The sequence below is a fragment of the Tamandua tetradactyla genome, chromosome 15, assembly GCF_023851605.1.
Source record: "Tamandua tetradactyla isolate mTamTet1 chromosome 15, mTamTet1.pri, whole genome shotgun sequence".
Taxonomy (NCBI): Eukaryota; Metazoa; Chordata; class Mammalia; order Pilosa; family Myrmecophagidae; genus Tamandua; species Tamandua tetradactyla.
Window position 1 is genome coordinate 23,862,736 of NC_135341.1, and position 18,265 is coordinate 23,881,000.

At 37.7% G+C, this 18,265-nt stretch overlaps 1 protein-coding gene and 1 pseudogene across 7 annotated transcripts in view; one reads left to right on the forward strand and one right to left on the reverse strand.

Annotated features, from left to right (window-relative positions):
* The window catches only part of FHIT (fragile histidine triad diadenosine triphosphatase), a 1,619,043-nt gene that overhangs the window by 391,815 nt on the left and 1,208,963 nt on the right, over positions 1–18,265 (forward strand). The window lies entirely within an intron of this gene.
* On the reverse strand, positions 1,139–1,949 carry LOC143657890 (chloride intracellular channel protein 4 pseudogene; annotated as a pseudogene).

Sequence of the window (18,265 nt, forward strand, 5' to 3'; positions counted from 1 at the left end):
GGAGAGGCTGGGCCCTCTAGGTTACAGAACTTATCTGGACCAGGGACCCATGTGGAGGTTGTAGGTTTCTGGCAAGTTACTCTAGTGCCTGGAACCATGGGAATCTTATAAATTGCCCTTGGTGTTCTTTAGGATTGGCTGGAATGGTCCTGGATGGGGTTTGGCAGGCTATGATAGGTAGCAAGGTATCACTGAAACTTGCATAAGAGCAACCTCCAGAGTAGCCTCTCCACTCTATTTGAACTCTCTCTACCACTGATACTTTATTAGTTAAATTTCTTTCCTCCCTTTTGGTCAGGGTGGAATTATTGATTCCACAGTGCCAGGGCCAGATTCATCCCTGGGGGTCATCTTCCATGTTGCCAAGGAGGCATGTCAGGACATGCCTGGATGTCATATCCCACGTAGAGGGGAGGGCAATGATTTCACTTGCAGAGTTGGGCTTAGAGAGAGAATACTGGTTTTTAAATTTGAAAAGTATTCATTCACAGTGGCTTAAAAAACTCAAGAGGCAGAGGTGGAAAATAATGAAAGTGTGAAATGTCTCTCACTGAATCTTACAAAAAACTATTGAGAAAAACTAAGGGAGACCTAAAAAATAAAAAGATGGATTATGCTCATGATTGAGAAGGCTTATTATTGATAAGTAGTCAGTTCTCCTCAAAATCTTATTTGATTTCTTCACAATCCAATAAAATCCCACAATGCTGTTTTGTAGAACTTGACTAACTGATTCACTTATCTGGAAATGCAAAATATCTAGAATAGCCAAAAGATCTTGAAAAGTAGATCAAAGCTGAAGGATTTACAGTATTTGATTTGTAGGCTTTCTTTGAAAGCTGCACATAGTCTAAGATATGCTCTCAATGTGAGAAAACAGGAATGTAGGACCAACATTTTTTTAAATGGGAACCTAAAAAGTGATTCTCAAATCCATATGGAAGATCTCAGTTTCAGGGCATACCAAAATAATTGGTACTAGATATACCTTTCCATTTTTGTCTATCCTTTATCCTAATCTTGAGTAACTGTGTGTCATGCAAAATAAAATTGCTACTTTATAGGAAGAGGAGCAGTCTTTTCAATAAAGTATTCTGTTAATGGAAGATGTGAAGACATCTCTCTTATAAGTGCCGTTTTACTTGGTGAGTCTTGTTGCTACACCATTATCCTCTTTTTCAACCTCCTTATCACTGGGACAGGTATTGGTGAACTTATCCCTACTATAAGTATTAGTTAAGTTTCTGTAGATGCTGGTCATTCCTTCTGGGATAACAAAGTTGTGATGCTTCTTGGCCACCATGTTCACAATGTGTAGTTTGGGCAGCAGATTGCAATCAGCTGTCATCTCGTTGCCATCTATAAATTTAAATGTAGAAAAGTTAATGTCCTCCATATTATTCTCATAAATTTCATCAGAGAGGAGAGAATTCAGATATTCATCCAGTTTCTGAAGTGTTTTCAGGAGACCCCCCCTCTCCTGTGTTTTGTTAGCCTCTGGTCTTGAATTCTTGATATATTCAGAGAATTTGTCAAAGATGTCCATTCTAGCAGTATTTAATTCCAGGTGTTTTGGTGAAAGTTTTAAGTACTTGGAAGGGTGTAAGACTTCTTCAAGTGTAAGACTTCTTCCTCAAACTTATTTACATCTATTTGACTTCATTGCTGAAACTTACGAATGGTAGGTGAGCCCTGCCAAGTTATGCAGGGCTGCAGGGTTCCTTTTCGTGTCAGTGATTGTGACACTAAATATAACTCCTTTGAGCCAAAGAATCAGGAAGTGCCTCTGGGAAAAAGGGGTAGTTTCATATGCTTTCACCCTCATTGCCAGCCTTGATGAAGAGCATGATGGTGGGCTCTTTGTCCTCCTCCTTCAGCCTGTTCAGTGGCATTGATAGTGCCATAACCGGCTTGACTAGCTCCATGGATCACAGTAGTTGCTGCTCTGGCTATGGGCTCCCACCCCGTGAGTCCCTCCATAATCCTGGTGTTGAGCTCAAAGTGGCGTTGGCTCTATAGCACTTCCCCAAGCTCCATGTGCATGATGTTTAGCAGTAACAGTGATCTCAGCCATTCTACCCACTCCAGACTGGTGGACTATGTGTGTCAGGTCACTGAAGTCCACCCCCAGCAATTGTTCCATTCAGTTCCTGGCTATTTACTAGCTGCCCTGGAGGAAGAGCTAAATTCCACACCTCACCATCCTACCACACTTCCCGATTGTGGCTTTCGTATGTGAAAATGTTAATTGGCAATGTTTTCAAGAGCACTGTGTGGTTTTAGTTTTGATCCTGTCTAAGAGTGATTCCCCTCCCTTCTTAATGGAGAATATCTGGAATGAAAATACCAGCTTTTCATTGTATATATGTTGAGTGTGGTGGAGGGTGTTAGGCACAGAGTCTTAAGGATCCCACATGAGGTAAGAAAGTCAAAGCTTAACAGTTTTGTTGAAGGTGAGGGAGCAGGGAGAAGGTAGGTGGGAGAGTGAAAGAGAGAAAGCAGATGGAAGCCTGAAAATGGCTCCCACCTGGAGAGCCAGCAAAAGGAAAGAGAAAATGTCTCTGGATCTTTGTTCTGGGAGCTGTGTTTTAAAGGTACAGTGACATTGGGAGGAGAGATGTCCACCAGGTGGGGTGTCCTCCCTTGATTGGGTGGTGGCTTTTTTAAATGATGATTTGATTGGTCGCTGGGGTTCTGACACACTCCACTGTCTCTCAACATCAGGCTCTGCTGAAGGAAAGAAGCTGAGAGAAAGAAACAGAAAGGACTCTGGGTTACAGAATCCATTTTATATTTAAGTTTCTTTTCTGAGACCTGACAGAGGGTAGTGTAAAAGGACTCCTGAAGAATTATCGCTGTTGGGGAGAAAGGTATTGAGCCACTCTGCTAGGAAGATAGGGGCATTCAGTAAGCCTTGCATTTTACATTGAGGTCTGTTCCTCTCCATTAAAAAAAATAACAATAAGGTAAATGGAATATGATACTATAGAAAGTAAGAGTAGGTTGTATACATTCTGATTAGAGAAAAAAAATATGATATAGATACCTTGTCTGAAAATTAGGACTATAGTATACTAGCTAAGGAGTAGAAGCTTTCTAAGGGATTTCACTGGACATGTTTGGGTGTAGAGGGTGGCACTTCCAAGTGTGAGAGGAAAGAGTAAGAGTAACTACAATTTATTGAGCATTCACTTTGTGACAGGTATCTTGTTGTTTGAATAAACAAGTAATGAATAAGAGAGACAAGATCCAAGTTTTCTTTTACCTACCTTCTAGGGGGTACATTTGGGAAGGAGGTAAGAATGGAAAACAAACCAAGTAATGGACTAAGGAATGAGATGAAGAAAACAATGGACAAATGTTATGGAGGGAATCGGTGGAATTGAGGAATCTCCTTTAGATTAGATGGCCAGGGAAGACCTCTCTGAAGAGATTACATTTGAGTTGAGACCTAGATGGTTTAAAGATCCATTCCTTAAAGATGCAGACCATTTCAGAGAGAGGGAAGAGCAAGCACAAATGTCCTAAAATCAAAATGGTAACAAAGTACCACTTTGTTATTAGTTAAGCCAGTGTCGAATACCTACCAGGATAGAACACTGATAGAACTAGGCTGACTGGGAAGGGGTCTCTAAGCAGGGGATTTCCTTCTACTTCCTAATATCCTCTTCAAATGAGCAGTATGTTTAAGAACTCTGAAGGGGGACCAGTGTGACACACAGGAAGTAGAGATTAAAAATGTGAGAAGAAGAGCAAGAGATGTGAACATTGTCCTAGCTCACAGATGCTTTTGTCTGAACTTGAGGAAAAGGCAGGAGAAAGAGAAGGAACCAGTTAACCTGTCCTTAGGGGCAGACTTTTCACAATTTAGGAATGAGAAAATGGAAATGGGAGAAGGAAATTTTGTGTATAGTGACCCTGCCCTTTAGTAAATACAACTCATTTATGCTTGAATTTGGCCAGTTAAATTAAGAATTGCTCCTTGAAGGGATGAAGGTTGGGTATCAAATAAAAGCAAATCCTAACTTAGATGAAGAGAGATGTTATTCAGAAAGACAATTGCAACTGAGAGAGCAAGACAATTGCAACTGAGAGAGCACTCGAAACTCAGGAACTTCAAGCTTCTCAAAATCAAGGCTTTCCTTTTATAGGGAGAGGGTAAGTAGACCTTAGCAGAAAGGGGAAGTTGGGCAAGCAAGGGGCATGTTTGGAGGATTATTATAGGAAATGTGTATTGCTGCAGAGATCCTATTCTTGGGATAAGCTTGAGAGCACATTATGCTTTTTAGTGTTTGCTCAGGCCTTGTGGTGCTTTGGCCTGGTGCTGTGTTCCCCAGAAAAACATGATCTTAATCTCAATCAATTCCTGTGGGTGTGGACTCATTGTAAGTAGGACCCCTGGATGGGGTTACTTCAGTTAAGGTGTGGCCCAACTGAATCAGGTTGGTTTTTAATCCTATTACTGGAGTACTTTTAAGTAGAATGAAATTCAGACAGAGAGAAAGCCACAGGAAGAAGCTGGAAGTCAACTGAACCCAGCAAAGTGGGGTGATGCCACCTTGAGCATTGCCATGTGACAGAGACTCTAGGGACCAAGGACACCATCCCCAGAACACCATAATCTACTGGAAGAAAACACTGCCTTGGTGACGCCTTGGTTTTGGAATTTTCCTAACCTCAAAACCATGAGCCAGTCAATTTTCTGTTATGTCTACCCATTGCCTGGTATTTGTTTTAGCATCTGGAAAACTAAAATAGGGGACAAGCAAACTTCAGTGTCCTGTAGGGAGAGGAGAAGGTTGACTGAAGTTTGGTCAAGACAGAGCAGAGGGCAAGGATAGGGCAGTTGTGAAATTTTTTTTGATAGTATCATATCTGTGTTAGGTATGAGGAATCCAAGCACATAAAGGATGAAGAATAATGACTAAGTGGCAGAAATAGCATTTAAAAGCTGGTTGCAGCCTTGTGACTGACATTCCCTTTAGCCAGTGTGTGAACAGATGAGTAATAAAATAAAGACAAAATAAATAAATAATAGGAGCACATTAGGGATATGGGATATTTTGGGTGTTCTTTTTAATTTTTCTTCTGTTTTTTTTTTTAATAATAAAATGTTCAAAAATTGATTGTGGTGATGAATACACAACTATATGATGATACTGTGAATCACTGATTGTACATTTTGGATGATTATATGATATATGAACATATCTCAATAAAATTGCATTAAAAAAAGTAAAATGTAGGAAGAAAAAGCAGGTCTGTTTGATACAGAAGTGGAGCAGACTGTTTTTTTTACAGATCAGAATCAATCAATGACTCATTTCATTCTAGTGCCCGAAAAAAATTTACTCATCTCCTACAGGAAAAACTTCACCGACTCTCTTGGATTGCACCTAATTAATTCCATAATTGCATTTAGATATTTACCTTTATCTTTGAAATCATAATAATTTAAAAATTATTTTTTTCATGTAAGCAAAATTCCTGTAAAAATCAACAATTTTACTCTCTTTGTGTTGTAAGGTAGGAGGTGTCCCATTGTTCAGCTGGTTTCCATGGAGAGAATTGACAGCAATCATAAAATGGCATGATCAACCTATCCACGTTTGTACATGGAAGGCCAAAAGCCGAATAGTATGCTTGTTCAAAAATATAGAACACTTTTATTCTCTCTCCCTCTTACTTTTTTTCTCTCTCTTTCTCTGAGTGTCTACTTTTTGTTCTTTCCTTTTATAAAAGGTTAACGTGTGAAGTCTTCTCTAGTTTTAATTACAGTTTTGCCTTTCAGGATACTCTTTTGCAACTGATGATAAAAATATTCAGTCTCTATGGATAACTGTAGTAAATATACTTTAAAAGGAATATATTTTCTGAGAATAGAGGCTCTTAATAATATATCTTAATTTGTGACTAAATTTGGTTCCAAATCCTAATTCCTTATGTTTGAATTCAGAGATAATTAAAAATACTTAGTGATTGTCCATAGTATGAAAACACCGAGCTGGGTGGGATTTTGGAATAGAGGGGGCCTAATAAATAATGATTTAATGCCTACTTTTAAGGTCTGCTTTATGAGTCAGGGAAGACTGGATAGGGCTCTTACTTTGAATAAAAATCCATCCTATGTAACATTTTAACTCATAGCAGTATAAAAATAACAGCTACAAAGTTTGAATGTTTACTGAGTAGCAGATGTATTTTATAAAGATAACCTCATCTCGTCATCACAGCAATCTCAATAGGTAGATATATTTGTGTTCTCCTTTTATAGACAAATGGATGAAGGTCAGAAAGGTTAAATGGCTGAATCAAGGCTGCACCAAATTAAGTGTATAATTTGCACCTTAATTAGATTTGAATCCATGTCTGCCTGACACCCAAGCCTGGACCTCCAGTCTCCTAAAGCAACAGAGTTGTATCCCTAGGGCATTGAATGGTGGCCGTCTTTGAAGACGATCGAAAGCATATATGGATTGAAATATGGATTGAAAGCATATATTTTATTAGCTCTAATCATTATTTTACACTGTATTAAAATTATAGCTGAGATCTGAGATATGGAGTGGCATTCCAAAAATCTAAAGATCTGCTTTTGATGAACTGCTAGAAAATTATCTTAGGAAAGGCAATTTGTTAGTAGAGATCTCAAGAATATCTAAATTTGGAGATGTAAACCCTGTAAATGTAGAGGAACTTTGCTAAGGGCCCAGGAGGCCTGAGAAATGAGAGGAAGAAATAAAAGACATTCAACTTAAGGGAAAGAGAAGAAAGCTAAAACACCTAATGAAAAATAATCGGAAACAGATTTCAATAAGGAGAAGTAATGGAAAATAGACTCATGCCAAAGGGGAGTCAAAGACAATGATACCTGGATTAGATCATTTGGGAGCTACCTAGAGGTGACAGCCATAGGCACTCTATGAATTTATGATGATGGCAGCAATAGTAGGAAGTGCAAACTAGGGAAAAGAAGAAAAGAAAGTGTCTGGGCTGCATTACATCATTAATCCAGCAGAAAAATATTCTGTCTTCATATGACATGGGCAAAATTGTGCCTCGAGTTCTCTATTTCATTTGGCATACCTTATTCCCATAAAGTAGCAGCCTGGAGGGAGTTCAGATAAGAACCAAAAAATGAGTACATCATGGAAATGTCAACGAATAGGAAACTCCATTTGGCTTACCTTTATGCTGTAGTTTTACCATGAGCAGAAATTTCAAGGTAGAGAAAGAAGGAACAGGGAAGGGAGGAAGGGAGGTAGAAGAGAGGAAAGTAAATCCAGTTTCTAGAGTCTTATGGCATGCCATGTTAAGTCATATTATCCCGGTAGGCAAGAATTTATGGATTTCATGGGTTCCAGTGCTTTTCTTAGTAGAGTTGATAGGATGCCTTTTTAGAAAAGAAACATGCTCTCCTAATTTGATAGCCCTGTGGTTTGAGCTTAATGTGCTGTGTTGTGGCTTTGGAAAGAACAGACCTCATCAGGGAGCCCATCAGCTGAGATATAACCCAAGCTTAAAGGAGTGTTTTTGGTGCATAATGCACACTTAGAAACAGCACCAGGGTATGATCTTCTCAGAGCCTCAAGTGTGCAAGGGATAGCTGCTCATTGGAGTCCCAAGTGGAAATGCCAGCTCAGAAAGAAAAGAAGCAGGTTGCCAAATTCTTCTCTACAAGATTTCAAAGAGCAGTGTGTTTGTGGATCTAGTGAAGCAAAATTTAGATAAACCCACTTATTTATTATCTGCTTTCCCCCAGTCCCTGTGGCAAGTGCTTTTGCATACATTATTAGAGCAGATAAATCTATTAATATATTACAGTTACAAAAATTTAATATTAAAGCAGTGGCATAAGCCTTGTCAGAGAGTTTAACTTCTACACTTCAATGGCTACTTGGTAAGGATTCACTGGTTGAGATGTGTTAGTTATTTAAAGGTGATGAAGTTTGAATGCCCAGATATCTGAAGATAGACTTTTCTTATGTTCCTTTGTTTGGCTTAGCTTGTTTGTTTGTTCTCACATATTTACTGCCAGGCTTGTATATACAAAGCAATGTAATTTGCACCCTATGGCAGGTGATTAATGTTATCTTCATTGGTAAGTTTGACTATATGCAATGTTTGCCTTAGGTTCTGGTTTTAAAACTCAAATCCCTCCCAGCTCCCCACCTCTACCTAAGATATTGCTTTACTTTACTTTTTCGGGTAACATGTTATTTTCTTTAGAACCTTGGGGATGACTTGGAGTTTATATATATATATTTTAAGACCTCCATACGCTCTCCTTACTTTACTGTGTAGTAGTACATCTATATTACTGACAGATTTAATTCATAAACATATAGCATATTGGCTTGAAGAATGATAATCTTTTAATTTAGCTCCAGGCTTTCCTTTTACTTCCTTAAGAATAATAGAGCTATGACTATGCTGTATTGATTTTAGTAATATAATTCAACAAAAAAGGTATGTAGATACTCATATTCCAACAAAGGTATATTCACATCTTGTCGGGTGATCTGTGTAGCAAAGCAATGAAGCCATAAGTATTCCTCCCTTTCATAATAAACTTACGCAAGAGGCTTATCATGTAAGTTGCAAGGTTATTCCTTTATTTCCTTCTTAGACCTTTTTGTAGCTATATCCTTTGTGGTTTAAAATGGTATTACTATGTAACAACCATTGCCTCCCAGTGTGACACATTTATATCTTTATTTTCAGTATGTTTTCTTATGAATTTATTAATAGCTGAAGTAGTCTTTGAGGTTGTTGCAGACGTTAATCTTCTGTGCGGTTGTCCTGTACATTGTCCTGAGTGTTAACTGGTAGAATTTCATTTAAAGTAGACCAAAAACTCTTGAAAACTTAATGGATAATCAAGTTGACTTCTGGTTTAAGTGTGTATTTTTGACATTTAAAGGAAACTGAAAACTAGATATAAATGAATAATCCTCAGCATTGAAGGATCTGTGTAATTCAATGTTCTGGTTTGCTAGCTGCCAGAATGTAATATACCAGAAATGGAATGGCTTTTAGAAAGGGTAATCTAATAACTTGCAGGTTTATACTTTTTAGGTCATGGAAATGTCCCAACTAAGGCAAGTCTATAGAAATGTCTGATCTAAGGCATCCAGGGAAAGATACCTTGGCTTAAGAAGGCCGATGAGGTTCTGGGTTTCTCTCTCAGCCGGAAGGGCACATGGTGAACATGGCAATATCTCGTAGTTTCCTCTCCAGATCTTTTGCTTCATGAAGCTCCCTGGGGGCGTCCTCCTTCTTCATATCCAGAGGTCGCTCGCTGGTGAACTCTGTGGTTATCTTAATATTCTTGTGACTCTGCTCTGTTGCTCTTCAGCCATTCTTCTCGTTCTCCCGTTGTTCTCGTTCTCCTGTCATTCTCTTCAAAAATGTCTCCTCTTTTATAGGATCCCAATAAACTAATCAAGACTCACATAAAGTGGGTGGAGACACGTCTCATCTAATCAAGTTTAATACCTACAATTGATTGAGTCATATCTCTGTGGAGATGACCTAATCAAATTTCCAACCTATGGTACTGAATAGGGATTAGAAGAAATCTTGGCTCTCACAGAATGATTAGGATTAAAACATGGCTTTTCTAGGGTACATAAAGCCTTTCAAACTGGCACGCCCAAATAAGTCCTGAGGCCCCACAGGTGTGAGTCAAATTATAGAGGCAAATGAAATCATGAGAAATAATTCCCAATTCAACTCATGTCCCTCCAAGAACTTTGAAAGTTATTTTATTTCATTAGGCATGGCAACTGTTTTTAAAATCTTCATTCCCCCTTCTTCTCTACGCCAATGATATTTCACTCTGCACTGCTCAGGAGCCAGGTACTCTCTTAGACCCTTTTACTTACAAATCACTGTACTATCTCCTCTCAGGGCTACAGCTTTAGTTTATTTTTTTCATCTCACTTTCCTCCCACTTTTCCAGTTTTGCTTTTGGTATAATTCACACAATACTGCATCACAGTAATCAAAAGATACTTCTCATAGAGGTTGAGTGAAGGGGAGAGGCTATGTAAAATAAAATTTATTTTGTAGGAAATGGAAGGCTTGAAACACTACCATTTTAACAAAATCTGTCTCTAGTACACTTGAAAAATTGATTAAACATGCTTATTAAATTCATTGTTGTTGCAAAGTTTAGAATAAAGAATTATGAGTTCCTTTGAAAATAAATTCTGTACTGAGAGTGAATTTAATAAATAGGATAGTAGAAACCCAAAAAGAATGGAATTCATTAATTTAAGACACATGTGGCTTAGAATATGAGAGAAAATCCAGTAGATCACAAAATTGTAGTATAATTAGTGAACAAATATGCACCCTTAGGGAAAAATGATCAGGGGTCAGAGAAGACCTTGAATAAATAAGACGGCTGTGTGGCGCTAATGAAGTCCAAGCTGAATTCTGAACTAAATTACGAGTAATGGTGAAAGTTTCTTTTCTTTATATTAATTCTGGGAAGACATTTTTTTAGCCCTTGTACTAATTTTAAAGAGATTCAGGAAACTTCAACTAAGTTTGGAAGACAGACACAGAAATGATTAAACACATTTCAAAAGAAAAAGTTGAAGTGTGATTTTTATAACAGAGGATGTAACTAATAGCTAGCTCTATGTCTTTACTTGTAGCATTAAAAAAGGATGGATTTATGTAATGGTGAAGCATGTTACTATCCAAAGCAGGCTTATTGCCCAATAATGCACAGAAGCCAATGCCGTGACAGCAGGATTTCAAGGAAAGAAAGAGTTTATTGTTACCAGCTCCACAAGAAGACAGGAGGTAAAACTCAGATCTGTCTCCCAGAGTAGTAAGGGTTTGGGATTTTATACTGTTTGGGGAAGGTGGGTTTAAGGAAGTGTTGTTAAGGATGGGATGAAATGACATGGGTTAAAGGATAGGCTAAAAAGGGAGCATGTACAGTCCCAAATCATGCTATTTCATGCATCCCATGTTAAAAAATGGGGGCTTAGCATAGTCAATGGGTGTGATTTTTATTACTATAATTAGGTGAATGGACTTTAGGTCAGGGCTTCTTCCAGCTGCATATACCTAGTGGTCAGAACTGGCCAGAACTAGTTTTAGTAGGTGCTGCAAAGAAACCATAACTTTTCTCATGGTGAAGCATCCTCTTAGTAAACATGAGGAGGTGGGAGCTTAAACAAAAGAATGGGAAGCAGTAAGGGGGGGGGTCTATTTCAATGGAAAAGTGGATTAATAGGTGGGGTTTCAGCATACTTGGTCAATCACTGAGAAAAAATTACTGCAGAAAACTGTATTGTAAATAGCCTGTTGAAGCACATCCTGGGAAAGTCTTAAGAAAGGTTTCATTCTTGGGCTCTTTTAACTGTGGAAGCAGAAATAAGAATGCTCTGGGTTTAATGTGTGTAAGGTCTTTCCCATCCTAGAGTCAATGATTTTATGAAAACCTAAGAGAATCTTTTCCTCAAGATTATACAAAGTGCCTTCATTTGTCTTGGTGGATCTATGTGATTTATTTCTTGTTTCTGGAACATACTACTTATGCTTCTGCAAAGTTCATGAATATTTTAAGTCAATCATCTAATCAATAGAGAAATATTTCTCCTATTGTGTTTGTCTAATTTAACATTTGGCCAGATCAGTATGGTTGAGTAAGATTCTAACCAAACTCTATAGCATATCTTTGTGTAATTTATAAAGTATTTGCTAGAACCTGTGTTTCCTTAGAGAGAGTTCAGTTTTTCCAACAGCATTATCCTAAATCACAACCGATCTTACCTTATTTTGGAATAGGTTTCCCATCTTTTAAATATATGACCGAGCTTTACTTTTCACTACTATCTCTCTTTCTTGATAACTGGGAATATGTGCATACATATTGGCCCTCACATTAGTGTGTGAGAATTGAGGTTGCGTGTAAGTTAATTTTATCTCCTGCAAATATGCCCCAATGGTGTACTCTAACCTGGAACCCTTGTATTATTATCTACTTTGGATGAGAAGAAAAGGATGACGACTGTATTAATCTCTCACTTATCATATAGTGCATGTATCTTTCATTAACAGAGAGAAAAGGATATTTGTGATTGGCTTCTCTTCATTGCAAAACATGTAGGGTTTTTACTAAGCTTTCAAGAAATTGTATACTGTCCATTTGGGGAGGTCCCCTGTGCTATCAATAGATAAGGTTTCTAGTTATCCAGATATCACTGTTGTTAATCTTTAGAGTTTCAGTTTGGGGAGTGAATGCTCAAAAGATACAAAATCCAGCATAGAAAGAAAGTATAGACTGGAGGAAATTTTTTCTGATTGCTTCAGAGGAAAAACTGTTTCCAAAATTTGCTAGGCTATTGGTTAGGAGCACTGAAATGATAATTTTATTTCTAAGTGGCATTTATAAAGAACTCTTTATATGATTGAAACTCTCTGGATTATGTTTTTATTTTACATTTTTCAATAGGACAGATTTTTACCTTGATTGTGTTGCAACAATAGGCGCTTGTTTCATTTTTTTTTAATGAGAAAACAAATAAAAACAAAATAAAAGCCTTTCTTATGAGGCTCTCCATTCTTTGGAACCACCAGACTGCCTGGAATCATGGTTTCATTTCAGTCTCAAGGTAAGAGGAACTTCTCTGTGGTTCCCCATTCTACTTTTGGTTCCCAATCCTAGTTTACTATCCCCTTAATTGGGGAGCATTTAACTCCTTTCCTACATGATTTTTAAGCTATGTTTCCTTCCTCCATGTTTTAAAATGCCTCTGGTTAGGGAAAGTATTAGCAATGTGTAAATGAAAGATCACAATTTAGGTGTCATTTGTACTCAGCTGGAAGAGAAGTCACACTCTGAATTATTTTTTTTCTTGTGGGAGATCAATATTGTCTAGACATGGTCTCATTAGGATTTTGCATCGACTAAGACAGATTCAGTCAACAGTGGGGCTGAGATTCCTGTAATCTGGGCTTCTGGTAGGATATTTGTATTGTTCATTATTACAGTGAACTCCAGGTTCACTGATGTCAACTCTGTGCATCCCAGCAGCATTCCACTCAACTGAAGAATTATCTTTGAGGACTGGATATGTCAACCTGTATCTTTTGTCAAGATTCTAAATCCTAGAAATTCTGGAAGCTCCTCTCTAGGCTGTTGTAGCATGCTTGGTAATAGTTGCATAGGGCAAGGGAGAGTCCTGAAGCACTTAAATTCTCTGTGGTCTCCAAAACTTGAAAGAAGAGATAATATTAAAACTCACTTCTAAAGGTTTCAGTCTATGTCATTCCAGAAAGCCAGATATCTTTGTTGTTATACAGCCCCCCCTTTAATTTAATTTTTGCAAATGATATCTTTATGTGTGGAAATATCATCAGTGATTATTATAAATATACACATATATATTGAGCAGTCATCTCATTTATAAGAACTTTTCATCTATTTGAATATGTATTTTAAGTTGAGGATCTTTAAGATTCCTTACCTAGGATCAGAACTTAAAACTGCTGTGTTCTCCTTCTTACACATTCAAGCTGCTCGTTTTGCTGTACTGTGTGGAATCTTGAATCCTTCGTTTGCAGTTACTTGTTGGCATTTTGCAAGGGAGTGAAGCAATGTCTGAGCCACTAGAGGCCAGAGATGGCCCAGTCTGACCAGGCTTCCGACAGTGAAATAAATGTCTGTCATTTGTCCAGAGTTTTCACCTTTCAACTTTGGACAAGATAAGCACAGCCATTGAGAAATAATGCTGATTACACAAAGAATTGCTTGTGATAAAAGATCTTTTTCTGGGAATTTAAATGTTCCAGGAGATTAGCATTATTGATCATCCTCTTTCCAATAGTGTACAGATAATCTTAGACTCCCAAAACCATCATTCCTCTCTTGTCTAGTATAATTACCAGAACAAGGAATAATTTAATTAGAAGACAACAAGGATGCGTTCTAATTGTTCTAATAAATTATGTTCATATGCAATGCTTGCAGTTACTTTTCAATAGGAATTTATTTAATAGATTGACAGCTTGTCCTTTACTGCCACAATGCTAACTTTCATTCTCTAAAGAAGACGACTTACAATATGATAGTTAAGTCTTCCAAAAATCGTTCAGATCATTAAGAAACTCTGAGTTTCCATGTAGTACATACAGATGTAGAGATGTTTTTTGGGATTAAAGGTAAAATAATGATTCAGAATAGAAGAGAATAAAGTAAAGACCAATAGAGTTCCAGAGTAAAAATAAGAAGTAGCTGTGTTGTGATTAAGTCAATAGACTTTCCATTTGTTTTCTATGATTAAGTATTGTCAAGTATCACTCACTGTATGATAATATGACAGTAATTCATATGATTGTGTGTAGTAGTTAGATTTAGGTGTCAACTTGGCCAAGTGATGGTACCCTGTTGTTCTGTTGCTGTGGACTTAAATCATCAGCATATGAAGCATATGCAGTCGGCTAAAGAGAGTGCCTTCCTCAATGAGTGAGGCTGAAAGGGAGAAGTCAGAAGAGGTAAAAACAGCTCCATAACAGCTCAGTGGAGCTCAGACCCAGACTTTTGGAGATGCAGAAAGGAATCACCCTGGGGGAAAGCTGTTTGAACCAAGAAACCGGGAGGGAAGGACAGCAGGCATCACTGTGTGCCAAACCGTGTGACAGAGGAACTCAGATGAAAGCTACCTGCCTTTCCTCAAAGAACAGTAAATTTGTAACTAAATAAACCTCTTAAAAAAAAGTCAAATCCATCTCTATATTGCATTCCATCAGCCTCAGCAAGCTAAAGCATTGTATTTGCTTCAATTTAGGCATTTTACACAAATCTACCAGACACCATATTTTACCATGTAATGAGATGGTGTCGTTAGTTAAGTCATGTGGTGTGGCAAAATTTAGAAGATCACTTCTTATAGGCCATATATTTTTTTTTTACAGAAAATGCCTGCTTCCCTGTTTACATGAACATAACTTGGATTTAGTTTATTTCATAACTATATGAGAAAACCCTCAAAGCAATGTGGGCAAAGAATATGGGACAAATGAAAGTTTGTGTAGGGAAGAGAGGGAAGAGTACAGATTAATTCTGAATAAATGTGGCCACCACTCATTACATATTTCATAAAAGCAGGTTATCAGGTTTAAATTTAATTAACAAGCTTACAAATAGGAAAAGCACTTGGCCAAAGTCAGAGCACTTGGCATGATTGGAATGTTTTTCTGGAAGGGGTACTTTCTCACAAGAAAAGTTGAGAACTTTGCGGGAATAGTTTTCTACCTCTAAAGGACTAATCCATTAAGTTGTCAAATTTATCAAAGAGCATGCAGTTTGGACATAGGCAGATTCTAGTTCACACTCATAAATGTAACTTATTTTAAGAACAGCAGTTGTAGTGACAAAACAAAATAATAGGCATGCCATAAAATAAATGGAATTGAAAGCAGAATTAACTTCAATGGCAAAGAAATGCAAGTAAAGTTGTTCCCAGTCTGATGTGCACCCAAGACTAACCAGGGTAATGATATTTGGCTTCTTACTCCCTGTCTGTTAATATTCTAGTTCATGTCTATGTTTTCAGTGAGCAGCTTTATGTTGTCTTTTTCTGTTTTTAAAAGTTTGATATTTCTTTCAACGTCATCAGGCTCTGAGGATTTCTTTCTTTAAATAAGGACTGAGTGCTAAAGAGCTAACTAAGAACCCTCACCACCAGCTCTAAATTAGATCAAGTACCCAGGCAGATCTCGCCTTCTTTATATTTAAGGCAGGGACAATGTTTGCCTCTGGGAGACAGCATGAATGAGGTACTCACTTCTTTTTAATAGTTGGACTGTAAACTGATAGATGAAACTAGTGCATATGATATTGAAAGCAATGATAGTTAGCATTATGTCCTTTTTAAAAGTAGCTTTTCAATGAATTAACATTTTATCTTTAATGTAATATGCATCAAAATTTAGTTTATGCGTTTGTAGGATTGAAAGGAAATATGGCTGTGGTTGAATAAGTACTTATGTTAACACTTAGAGAACTTTTATTCTGCTCTTTATTTATTTTTACCCTTTACTGAAGTTATTTTTCACCAAAATTGTGATACCAATTAAAGACAATGATACACAAGTATATGATGGCAGAAATGAGTTTCATTTCAATTCTAAAAGCTCATAAGGGATGGGGAGGAGTATGTGGCTGGGCAAAGGGTCAGCATAATGAATTAATGTGGTGAAACTGTGCCAGTTTCTGAAGGTCTCTGGAGACTGGACATTTCTTGAGACCATAATATAAACTTGAAAAACTGTGCATAAATCTTAAGTTTTTTTCTTGGCCACTGGCATTGGAAATTTTCATATAGTAAATAATGCAAAATATACATTAACTAATGCTGATGTTTTGACAAAACTGACAAAAGCCAGGGAATTCTTAGCTACCAGAAAGCTGAAACATTTCCCTTAATGTGCTGCCATCTAGCCATGATCTCATTCCATGCTGCTTCATTTACTGATCACTGACACACTGAAATAATGGGGCAGGCAGGATGGAACATGCTTAAAATGGAGTGAGGAAGGCCACTGCCTCGGCTGAGTCTTCTACTTTAATTGGATATTAAAACATCCTACAAATGCATAAGCTAAATTTTGGTGCATATTACATTAAAGATAAAATGTTAATTCATTGAAAAGCTACTTTTAAAAAGGACATAATGCTAACTGTCATTGCTTTCAATATTATATGCACCAGTTTCATCTATTTTGCATCTCCTTGTGACATGGGAAAACATCTGAATACTTTGATAGAGGATGAAGGCCCCTGCCACACCTTCCTTATCTGCCATTTTTACTTCATCATCCCTTGCCTTCCTGCAGATGTTCTGGCCTTCAGCAATTCGTAAATTCTGTGGTTGCCCAAACAAGTCATCTTCTCTACCTTCTTCAGGGCTTTTGCTCAAGTTTTCCCCTCTCCCTGGCAATTCCTTTTACTACCTAACCTTCAAAACCCAGCTCACACAACTTCCATTGATCAACCAAGCTCCATAAGTCCTGATTCTGACTGGTGGAGCAGAGTGACATTTTGGGTGTCCTGGAATAATGTCACTTCTGAGCCAATGTCTACTAATCCCTGAACTATCTTTCCTTTTCCCCAGTGTACAGTTACCCTGGTAAAAAGCCATAGGTCTTATTGGGGAGGGCTGGAAAGTAGATGAACAATATATGTTTTTGGCAGTATAAAAGGGTCTTTCCCCAAGGGTACCTGGCCTTCTCTTCTTTCAAGGACTCTGGGTCTACAAACTATCTCAGATCTGGGAATTGATTAAGGGGCCATGATTCTCTGTTTTTGTAATTCCAGTTAGATTTTTGTTCACTGGACCTAGAACTCTTTGCTTATACAGATCAAATAAGAATTTAGTAGGCTGCCCATCTGTTCTAGTTTACTAGCTGCCAAAAATGCAATATACTTGGAGATAACCTAATCCAGTTTCCAACCTATGGTACTGAATAGGTATTAGAAGAAACCATTGCTCTCACATGATTGATTAGGATTAAAACATGCTTTTCTAGAGTACATAAATCCTTTCAAACCAGCACACGATCTATTTTATTTCTAGGTACCCCATGATCTACTAATCAGTACCATAAGTCTCTGTGAGTCAGATTATGTTAACTGCTACTTTGAGTCTGCTGCCCATTATGGTAGTCACCCTCACCTTGTCTTTGGCAATTAAATGCTGCCACATGGCTTTTGCCAACTCAGGATCTGATCATCCCTGTTATGTTTTAAGAATTCTGTTCAGTGACGGTACTCACAGTGATACCTGAGCTACGGAGAAGGGCGACTACAGAGCTCTTCAGGGACAATGGAGCTAGTCTCACAAATTTGTTCCTTACAGTCCTGGTAAAAGGTATGTCCTCTGGATATTTCCTAGGCTGGGTGAGCAGGTCTTCCATGATAAATCCACTCTTACATTCCAATCTCTCTAAGCCTTTGGATCCCCTCATCTACATTATACTAGCACAGCTCTGGCGTTTCAACCTCAGATAATGTTGGCCATCTTTTGATCCATGTTTGATCCAACCACCCAGACAAACTGTTAATGCGTTTTCTAACCCCTTGAACAACCACACTGAGTGCAGAACCTTTGCTTAGTGAGCCCATATCAATAAATTCAGCCTGATCCAGCTTTATATTTCTTTTACCATTTTCCCATACCTTTAATATCCATTCCCACACATATTCCCCTGTTTTCTGTCTATGTAAATTGGAAAACTC